The following is an 8372-nucleotide window of genomic DNA, read 5'->3' on the forward strand; positions in this document are numbered from 1 at the left end:
TATGAACAGAAAATCTGTTCTTAAATTAAATCCGTGCATTTATTTCACTAAATTTGTTTACATCCACTTTTGGAACAACCAGAACCACCTTGTCCAATTTGTAGTCATGAAATACATACAACCAAATAAGTCGAAAGAAAACATTATGTTTTATCTTCATGGAATGATAAACGAAGAGTAATTGAATGTGCTGAGCAAAATGACGATTGGGTGACTCTGGCGCAAACTTTAGGTGTCAAATATAAGATAGCACACAATTGGGTCCGCAGCAAAAATTTAAATTTCCTTGAAAAACATGGAGTTACCGCCAACCACAAATCCCTTTTTCATCACTTTTTTATTTTATTGGTAATATGCTATTATTTGTGAAAACCAACCCATATGGGCACCTTAACCAAATTAGTATCAAACCTAATATTACAAGGTAAACTAAGGCAACAGAATTATAAACTTTTCTCAATTACAACTTTTATCTTCTCAAGTACATCTTATGACTTCTTATTTACAACTTTCATGTTCTAAATTACATCTTACGTCTCTCAATTACAACTTTCATCTTCTAAATTACATCTTACGTTTCTTAATTACATTTTCTATGTTTTAAATTACATCTTACGTTTCTTAATTACAACTTTCATCTTCTCAATTACATTTTACGTTTTTAATTACAACTTTCAAGTTCTTAATTACATCTTGAAAAAGTCTAGTCACTGCAATGAGTTGTACTCATTACGGTGTTACGAGTAAACTCGTACTTCGGCACTGAAGAAAAAAATCTCTCCATTGCCAAAGTACGAGTATTCTCGTAGTGCTTATTTTTTTCAGTTATATTCAGAATAAAAAATAAAATAGAATTATTTTAGATTAAAAATATTTTATTTATTGAAATGTTGATCTAGCCTTGGTAATGAGAATGAAACCGCGAAAAACAGTCTCGGCAAAAATTAATCATTGCAGACATTATGGCTCGGGAAAGAATAAAAACATAGTTTAAAATAGCTCGGCAACGAACTATTAAAATGCAAAACTATAATAATTATAAAAATATATATACATTTTGTAAAAGCTACATCTTTAAGATACAAAATGGTGTGACTAAATGTCATGTTTGAATTATTCTACTTTTGTCCGCCACATGACCAGGGTTGGCAGATTCTTTTCGGTATGCGGTAGCCATATATACATAATGAATTGAGTGTTAAAACAATAAGGATCGCTTTAATAGGTTCCCGAGCAGCCAAACATAGTAGGCCCAACGTCGGGCCAACATATTTCTGGTTGTTGGGCCAACGAAGATTTTTGGTAGGCCGTAAGTAGGCGTTCTGGCATTAGATCAGCTGCCCATCGTGCCTATGTTGGCGTCGTATATGCTCAACATTGTTTGCGTAACGTTGGCCGAATCAAGTAAAACAGTTGGCTTTCCGTTCGCATAATGCATTTTATATGATATTGATTTTACATTGGCGCACTGTTGGTCAGAGTTTAAAGAGCCAACAAGGGCCCATTAAGCCTATCTTGGCATCGATTACACTCAATGTTGTTGGCATTGCGTTAGCGCGCTGTTAGTTTTTTAATGCATACGCATTTTAACTAGTTTGCTAAAATAGATGTAGCATTGATAAATCTAGAGAGCACTAAGTTGAGCCAATGTCAGAACAACCTTGCCTAAGACGCTTTGATACTAACGTTACAATAAAAGTTGAAAACGGTTAAGTATTTAAAGTTAATAAATTTGTGAGTTTCGATCATAACAAATATCTTACAAGTTTTCCCTAAAGATCTTTGTCAAGGCGATCTGTTTCTAGTTTTAGTAACTGTTCCATTGATGAAACAGGAAGCTCAAACTAATCAAAACTTGTTTCTATATTGCCCCGTTGCTGTTGAGCCAATAATTGTTGTAGAAGCAAAATTATAGTTTGGTTATTTTGTTTGATCTCTCCTAATAATATAAGTTGCCGACGATCATTTACTAAATGTGAAGAAAAATAAAACAAAGATTTTTTAGATATGCATAAAATAATACTTTAATAAAAATAGTAGTATATAGGAACACAAGACTTTATTGATATCTTTAGTTGCATACGATCAAATAAACAAAGTCGTCATTTGTTAATAAATAAATGAAACACACCTCCAATATGTCATTAAACCAAATCAGGTAATTATTTTTTCTCTTGCAGTACCCGAGTAACAATTGGCGTTAGTATCGATGACGGTGGTGTAATTTGGTTGTCTATTTACAAAAAATATTTAAGCTTGTATATTAGGGTGGAGTGAATTTTAGTTTTTTTTACAATTCATTTAGCCTGGGTGTGCAAAAGTTGTCTATTCATTTCAGAAATACTCTGGAAAAATATCAATGCTCTAGGAAATTATCTTGAGGTTCCTCAAGACCTCTAAAATTTTAATGGGTCCCAAATATTATGTAAAAAAAAAATTTTCAAAAGTATGTCATGTTGGGTCTCAAAAGAAGCAAAGTTTTATAAAAATTTCAAAACTAACAATTATTTAAAAAAAAATTGTTATTTTATATTTTATTGCAGAACAAATGACCTTTTAAACTAAAAATGAAAAAAGTTTATTTTTTTTAATTATAATTTTAAAAAAATCTTAAATAATAATTTTTTTATAAAATAATTGTTATTTTTGAAATTTTTATAAAATTTTGCTTCTTTTGAGACCCAACATGACAAACTTTTGAAAAAATTTTTTTTACATAATGTTAGGGACCCATTAAAATTTTAAAGGTCTTGAGGCACCTCAAGATAATTTCCTAGAGCATTGATATTTTTCCAGAGTATTTCTGAAATGAATAGACAACTTTTGCACACCCAGGCTAAATGAATTGTAAAAAAAACTAAAATTCACTCCACCCTATTGTATATGTTTACTTATATATACGTTTTAATAATTTAATCGTGTTTATATATTTAAAAAAAATGCAACTTAAAAAGGGAGAGCAGGAAATAGAATTAGTAGATGAAATAATTAGCGAATGCCCATTTTGAATGCCCATTTTGTGCATAGAAGCACAAATAATTCATTATGCAGAAATCACATTTTAAGGAACCAATAAATGTGGTAAAATGTTATTCCACGTTTTTCAATGTTTTGTTTTGAACAGTAATATTGTACTGACTATTGTTGATTTATTTTTTGGAATTTCATATTAACATATATTTTTTAAAGCAAGAATGATTAAACTTTAATAATATGTATGCATTTGATAATATAATAAACTTTATAAGTGGATTTTTTGATGTTATATAGTCCCCAAACAAAGCAGAAATGTATTGTCATTTTCATATACATTTTATACTTAAAGATTTTATAAGTTTATGCATTTCCTATCCATAAACTTACCAAATGTTTTAATTAAAAAAAAGGAATTGAAGCTCTTTCTAATAATCTACAATTTATATATAATAATCTAAAAATTTCACGCAGCATACCTAAAGTTATGGTGTTTCTTCCATCTATTGATAAAATAAAACTTTATTTCATATCAACAATAGATGGAATGAACACCATCACATAGCATATAATCAGCTATGTATGTTATTTGATACGCTATGTAACAATATGCTGCATATTGTTACATAACATGTTTTTAAACATCACTTTAACAATTAACTGAAATAATAAAAAGAGAATCATAAATGAATGTAAAGACTATTTTGTAAGAGGATCAAAATTTTATGACTCAAGGATAGGATAAACAATAACTTAAATAACGCCCTAGTCACCCTAAACCTATGATAAAATAATGGTCTATGAGTAAACAAGTCAATATAGATCCGCTAATGATTATACGGGCATATATGAAAAGAAAAAAAAGGCCAATAAATGTGGCACTATTTGTGGTCTAAACTCTAGATAATAAATTGAAAACTGATAATAACCTGTGTGAAATAAAAGTATATAAATATTGTTAATGTAACAAATTCATTATATAAAGTTCACAAAGCGCTATTATACGTGGGTGTAAGAGGTAAAACCGTAAGTGCCTTGATTACCAACCAAAAACAAGAAGTGGATAAAAGTGATCCCTCTACACAGGAATGCACTGCGATAACCAATGACGTTACGGAGAGCCCAAGACCTGTACTAACGCCACTCGTCAGGGACGTGTCCTTGCAATAGATCTCACGGCCGCCACACAAAAAGTATATGTAGCAAATTTCAATTTTTAACTAATACATAATAATAGTGAAAAGAATAAAAAGTAAAAGTAATTTTCTAACTAAAACACATAAATAGTTAAAAATATATGTAGTAAAATTAAGTTTAAAATTATACAAATTAATGGTTAAAATTTTAGGTAGTAGAAATTAATATATAAATTAAACCTATTAATAAAAAAAAATATGTAGCAGAATGCAATTTCTAACTAAAACACATTAATAGTTAAAATTATATGTAAAAAAAACCCTTACGAAAACATATTAATAGTAAAAAAATATAAAGTAAAGTTCAATTTCTAACTTAAACATATTAATAGTAAAAAATGTATGTAGTAAAATTTAATTTTTTACTAAAGTATAAAATTAGTAAAAAAAATATGTAGTAAAAGTCAATTTCTAAATGTTAATAGTAAAAAATATGTAATAAAAACCAATTTCTTCCTAAATCATAGTAATAATAAAAAAATATCTAGTAAAATTCAACTTTTAACTAAAACATAGTAATTGTAAAAAATATATATATAGTAAAAATCAATTTCTAACGAGATCAATTATTGGTAAAAAATATTTTAGGTAAAATTCTATTTCTAACTAAAACAAATTAATAGAAATAAAAATACGAAGTAAAATTCAATTTCTAACTAAAACAAATTATAAGTAAAAAATGTGTGTAGTAAAACTTAATTTTGTACTAAAATATAAAATTAGTAAAAAAAGTATGTAGTAAAATTCAGTTTGTAACTAAAACAAGTTATTAGTAAAAAATACATGTAGTAAAACTCAATTTCTAACTAAAATATATTAATTGTAAAAATACATAAAGTGAAATTCAATTTCTTATTAAAATAAAGTAATAGTTAAAACTATATGTTGCAGAAGTTAGTTTCAAACTGAAACATACTACTAGTAAAAAATATATCTAGTAAAATTCAACTTTTAACTAATACAAGATAATATAAAACAAATATGTAGTACAATTCAATTTCTAAGTAAAACATTTATTTAGTAAAAAAGATAAGTAGTGAATTTCAATTTCTGTTTGTATATGCGACACAATGGTCGCAAAAAGTGACCAACGGAGCCGTCCAGTTACGTAGACCTGGGAGATGTGAAAATAAAAACAGATTGTAGATGGTGTCATTGAATAAAAAATAAAAATCATAAGAAAATATAAAATGTGTGGCAAGACTTTTGTGAAGTAGAAAAACGAAGAATATATGATAAGGGGGTATGGGGAGGAACAACTAACGCTCTAGTCACTCTGAGTGTTGAACATATGCAACAAAGAACAAATATTTGATATACTGATTTTAGAGACTGTTGATGTCTACAGGTGTGATGGTGTAGTGCATTAGTATGTACCGTTTGGTCGTCTTTTATGGTCTCGTTATGTTTTCGTTCACTTTCAAATCGGGTGAATAGAAAGCTAAACACACTCACTCCTTGCGCTTATGGGCTAGCAAATCAGAGCCAGACGTAAGACCTACAGAATGGATTTCAATTGATCGAATGCACACATTAGTCACCATAGGCCACAAGCCATCGCTCTTAGTCAAAAGAGCTACTGCCCCGTGCTGGTGTGGAATGATGTGCTATGGAGTGAGATTTTAGATCCGAGCACATAGTCAGCGAGCGCTGATCCGATGTGCATTGTGGAGCTTCCGAATGAACGTGTGCGTGAGTGTTAGCGTAGCCATTAGGTTATTGAGCGCCGTAACCACATCCAGCGGGATAGCCTAATGTCCGTATTGTCGTTGTAGTGTACATTGGAAGAAGTCGGGGCTCACCAGCCACAAAGAATAAATTTGTTTGTTTATGCGACACAATGGTCGCAAAAAGTGACCAACGGAGCCGTCCAGTCACGTAGATCTGGGAGATGTGAAAATAGAAGTAGATTGTAGATGATGTCATTGGGTGAGAATAATAAATGAATGTAAAGACTATTTTGTAGGAGGAAGAAAATTTTAGGACTCAGGGATTAGGTGAACAATAACTCACGCTCTAGTCATACTAAACAAATGATAAAACAATGGTCTATGAGTAAACAAGTCAATATCGATCCGCTGGTTCATTAAAGGCAACCATGGCTGAAATTATCGCACCATACAAAAACAATAAAATAAGTAGATAACAAAATATAAAGTAAAATGATACAAAATATAAGTACGAGCAATATAAAAAGAAAAAACAGGCTAGTAAATGTGCTACAATATATGGTCTAAACTCTAGATAACCAACTGAAAACTGATAATCACCTGTGTGAGATAAAAGTATATAAATGTCATTAATGTAACAAATTCATAATATAAAGCTCACAAAGCGCTATAATACGTGGGTGTAAGAGGTAAAAAAATGTAAAAAAATGTAAAAAAATGTTGGTGCCATGGTAACCAATCAGAATTAAGTAGTGCATAATGGTGATCCCCCTCCTCAGGAATGCACTGCGATCACCAATGACGTTTCGGAGAGCCCGAGACCTGCACTAACGCCACTCGTCAGGGGCGTGTCCTTGCAACAGATCTCACCGCCTGCACTCTACGTCATGCTAGTCAATATTGCAATATAACAGGACTACACTACAAAAGCCAAAAATCCCAATCCCTATCCCAGTTTTTAATACAGCTCCAACATTCTTTGAGATCTCATGAGGGTGGTAAGGGATGCGCGTGGTGTAAATGTAAACAAATATGTTGATACATATAAATATCATGTACACTTACATTAGAAAAGACAAACGTGTACACATGCATGTATGCGTATGTATAAAAATAAACAATTTAATGTATAGAAATAACACAAAGCAAATAGAAAATAGAAATTAATAATTATGAGTAACTTACCGTTTCTTTTATGGCTGAAATGTGTCTTATAAATATAATACGTAAATATCACTCATAATCATCGAAACTCAGAATGTTTGTCGTTAGTATAAAAGTAGTTAGTTGAAAATATGGTAGAAAATCTGGTGACTCCAATAGTATGAGAAATATATATCTTGCCTGATAAGTAGAGATAAAAGCTATCACACAAAACAGATTCAGATAAATTAAAAAATGATTGGCCAGAGATGAAAAAATACAGACATATAATCAGTAGGCAGAGAATAGTGAAAAAAATAAACAGATGAGACAATAAATGCGATTTTATACTAACAGCTTATAACCACTGAAAAACGTAACGTTTAAAAACAATATTGTTGACAAAACGACCTAACGAACGTTAGTGAACACTGTATAGTGCAAACCACAACAAACTCACTTAGCGACGTCAGATCAAGAAAACTAGATAGAAACAAAAAAGAAACAAAAAACCTTATGAGACTGTGATATGTCTAAACTTATCTAGTGGTATAGTTCAGTACATACAAACCAAGAATACATTTGTTTTAAAATTACGCTAATACGTAATTTTGTGAAAAATATTTTTTCGCGCTCTTTTGTTTCTCACAAATATGCGGTCTCATTCACACGTAATGACACAAATCTGAATAAATTTACAAGGATAAGGTCAAAAAAAGATTACGAACAAAAGTATATAATAGAGAACAAATATTTGATAAACTGATTTTAGAGACTGTTGATGTCTACAGGTGTGATGGTGTAGTGCATTAGTATGTATCGTTTGGTCGTCTCGTATGGTCTCGTTATGTTTTCGTTCACTTTCAAATCGGGTGAATAGAAAGCTAAACACACTCACTCCTTGCGCTTATGGGCTAGCACATCAGAGCCAGACGTAAGACCTACAGAATGGATTTCAATTGATCGAATGCACACATTAGTCACCATAGGCCACAAGCCATCGCTCTTAGTCAAAAGAGCTACTGCCCCGTGCTGGTGTGGAATGATGTGCTATGGAGTGAGATTTTAGATCCGAGCACATAGTCAGCGAGCGCTGATCCGACGTGCATTGTGGAGCTTCCGATTGAACGTGTGCGTGAGTGTTAGCGTAGCCATGAGGTTATTGGGCGCCGTAACCACATCCAGCGGGATAACCTAATATCCGTTTTGTCGTTGTAGTGTACATTGGAAAAAGTCGGGGCTCTACTAACTCTCTATTAACTAATACAAGATAATATAAAACAAATATGTAGTACAATTCCATTTCTAAGTAAAACATTTATTTAGTAAAAAAGATAAGTAGTGAATTTCATTTTCTACCTAAAACACATTAGTAGTTTAAATTATATAT

At 30.9% G+C, this 8372-nt stretch overlaps 1 long non-coding RNA gene across 1 annotated transcript; it reads right to left on the reverse strand.

Moving 5' to 3' along the window:
• Positions 1 to 1072: 1072 nt before the first annotated feature.
• LOC136079856 (uncharacterized) lies at positions 1073 to 7428 on the reverse strand. The gene is made up of 3 exons (XR_010638274.1): positions 7025 to 7428; positions 2132 to 2233; positions 1073 to 1969 (listed from the first exon to the last, which is right to left on the reverse strand). It is a non-coding gene; the product is annotated as an uncharacterized LOC136079856 (long non-coding RNA).
• Between the last annotated feature and the right edge of the window lie 944 nt (positions 7429 to 8372).

This window comes from Hydra vulgaris, chromosome 04, assembly GCF_038396675.1.
Source record: "Hydra vulgaris chromosome 04, alternate assembly HydraT2T_AEP".
Taxonomy (NCBI): Eukaryota; Metazoa; Cnidaria; class Hydrozoa; order Anthoathecata; family Hydridae; genus Hydra; species Hydra vulgaris.